The sequence below is a fragment of the Panthera pardus genome, unplaced genomic scaffold (assembly GCF_024362965.1).
Source record: "Panthera pardus isolate Hobbes unplaced genomic scaffold, ASM2436296v1 HiC_scaffold_17, whole genome shotgun sequence".
Taxonomy (NCBI): domain Eukaryota; kingdom Metazoa; phylum Chordata; class Mammalia; order Carnivora; family Felidae; genus Panthera; species Panthera pardus.
In genome coordinates, this window is record NW_026526732.1 from 120,023,377 (window position 1) to 120,026,095 (window position 2,719).

At 45.5% G+C, this 2,719-nt stretch overlaps 1 pseudogene; it reads right to left on the bottom strand.

The window, feature by feature from the left end:
- Positions 1-1,426: 1,426 nt before the first annotated feature.
- On the bottom strand, positions 1,427-2,224 carry LOC109249544 (60S ribosomal protein L34-like; annotated as a pseudogene).
- Between the last annotated feature and the right edge of the window lie 495 nt (positions 2,225-2,719).

The window sequence follows — 2,719 nt, forward strand, 5'->3', positions numbered from 1 at the left end:
CATTTAAAAACATTTTTCTGTGGAGAACTTAGAGCAGCTGAGATATTCCTAGATGACCCAGGTTAGTTGAAGGGCTTGGAGAATGGCACCAGAGGGCTCTAGGGGGTGCGGAACTAGAATGTTGTTGTTGTTGTTGTTTTTTTTTTTTTGACAACTACTCAAAACTCTATGATCATTGGAGAAGGTCTTGGCAGAGGAAGGAAGCCTTCCTGGAAGCCTCTTCTGGAAGGAGGCAGAGAATCAATCTTCGGCCCTCAGGACCTACCCCTGTGTTTCTTCTCCGTTTTCTCTCCTACCCCTTAACCAGATCTGCTCACAAAAAAAGGATTATTTACTGGAACAAGCACCAATTTGTTGTTTCTCCCAAGAAATATTTGCATTTTCAACCTCATCTCTTCTTAGGGAATAAGACTAGATTTTTAAAAAATTGTCAAATGGATCTCAGCATCGGACACTCAGTTGGAAGAGGTGTGGGGAATCTTCCCTGACCTCCTACCCGGCTGTAAATCTTGCTTAGGTGCCCTTCCATTCGTACACCATAGGGGCTTGAGGAAGAAGGTATTGGTTCTTTTGGGAAGACTCTGTCCTCACAGGAGGAATGGGAGAAGGAATTCGAAACCCAAAGGATGGGAGAAGCATCCCCTTGCTTTTGCTGTTTCTAATCGCCAACGCTGCTAGAGAAAATCCGGGCATCGTCCCAGGGGTCTGCGCAGAACTTTGTAGTTTCTAAACTTTTCTGAGATGGGGGCAGGTAAAGGCATGACTCCCTTTCTTTGGGAACTCCCTGGAGATTATAGTGTTAGGGAGATTCCCCTTAACTGGTTTCACAAGGCGGGACTGACCTGCCTGGATAAGGGACGCCCAGCTGTTTGTATGCATGACGGCAGGTGAGCCCTCTGAACGCAGTGCAGACTTGGGGTGATGAGAATCGCCTCACAGGTCCCGCTCTGTCTCCACACGTCCAACCCGTGAGGAGTTGTGTTATCCCACGTAATCCCACAAAGAAGAGGTGACAAGAGTTGGGTTTTTGTGCCTTAGCAGGTGGAGTAGAAGGAGAAGGGCTGCCAGAGGGGCGCCTGGGTGGCTCAGTCAGCTGAGTGTCTGACTCTTGATTTCGGCTCAGGTCATGATCCCAGGGTTGGTAGTGGGATCGAGCCCCATGTCGGGCTCCATGCTGAATATGGAGCCTGCTTAAGATTCCCTCTCTCTTCCTCTTTAAAAATAAAATAAAATGAAGTCAAATAAAGTCAAATAAAATAAAATAAGGAAGGGCTGGTAGAACAAGCAGCCAGCGTGGCATAATGTGTCCAAGGAATTTACAAAAAATCTTTTTTCTTTTCTTTTCTTTTCTTTTCTTTTCTTTTCTTTTCTTTTCTTTTCTTCTTCTTCTTCTTTATTTTTTAGCTACTCAAAAATCTTCATTTTTTTATGTAGCTTTCAGACTCGGTGCTTGTGCCTTCAACACTTGCACAATGATTTTCTGCTCCTCAATAAGGAAAGCGCGCTTGATCCTGTCACAAACACATGTGGCAGGCACGAAGCCACCACAGGCTCTCCTGACCTGTTGTAGACAACCTCATAAGAACTTTAGGTTTCACGGCACGAACTCCCTGAAGCTGGCCTGCACACACGCCACATGCAGATTTGGGGGCTTTCCCAACCTCCTTGGTATAAGGGTAGAGGATTCAGTCAGTTAAGCGTCTGACTTCCGCTCAGGTCACGATCTCCCTTTTCTTGAGATCGAGCCCCGAGTCAGGCTCTGTGCTGACAGTTCGGAGCCTGGGACCTGCTTCGGATTCTGCCTCTGTGTTTCTGCCTTCCCCTGCTCAAGCTCTGTCTCTCACTCTTGCTCTCTCAAATATAAAGAAAAATTTTAAACAATTAAAAAAAAATAGGGGCGCCTGGGTGGCTCGGTCGGTTGAGTGTCCGACTTCGGCTCAGGTCATGATCTCATGGTCCGTGAGTTCGAGCCCCGCATCGGGCTCTGTGCTGACAGCTCAGAGCCTGGAGCCTGCTTCAGATTCTGTGTCTCCCTCTCTCTGTGACCCTCCCCCGTTCATGCTCTGTCTCTCTCTGTCTCAAAAATAAATAAAAAATAAATAAATAAATAAATAAATAAATAAAATAAAATAAAAATAAAAATAAACAATTCTATTACCACGGGTTCAAGAGAGCCTAGTTTTGTTAGAGGCTGTCTACGACGGTATGTCAAATGCTGGACCATTCTGAATGCCGACGGACAGACGCTGTCCCGGTAGAATAAAAAGGTACAAAGGGTCCTATTTCTTTGGATACCTAATAAGGAGGACAAAGGTTGTGGTATGGCTCTCAAGTATTCAGTCAGCCAGTTAGTCAAAAAACGTTTATTGAGTACTTGTTATGTACTGGGCGTAGGGGCTAAAGAGATAAAAGTTGGGTGTGTTTTCTGTGTGCACCAGTCAAGTTGAGGGCAAAGGCAAGTACATAATCAATTATAAGGCAGAGAGTGGAAGATTGTATTTCCCCCAAATGGCCACAGTGATTACTCTAAAATATCATATATTACTAAAAAATTTGAGGTAGAGTAAGGGGACCAGATCAGGAGACATTTATGACTGAAAAGATATGTCATTACACTCACAGATTCCAAGGGGGAATGCCATGCCCCATGGCATGCCATGCCACGAGGGATGACCCAAAGAAGTGCCAGGATCAGTCAGGAGGCAGAAAGGGGGGAAAA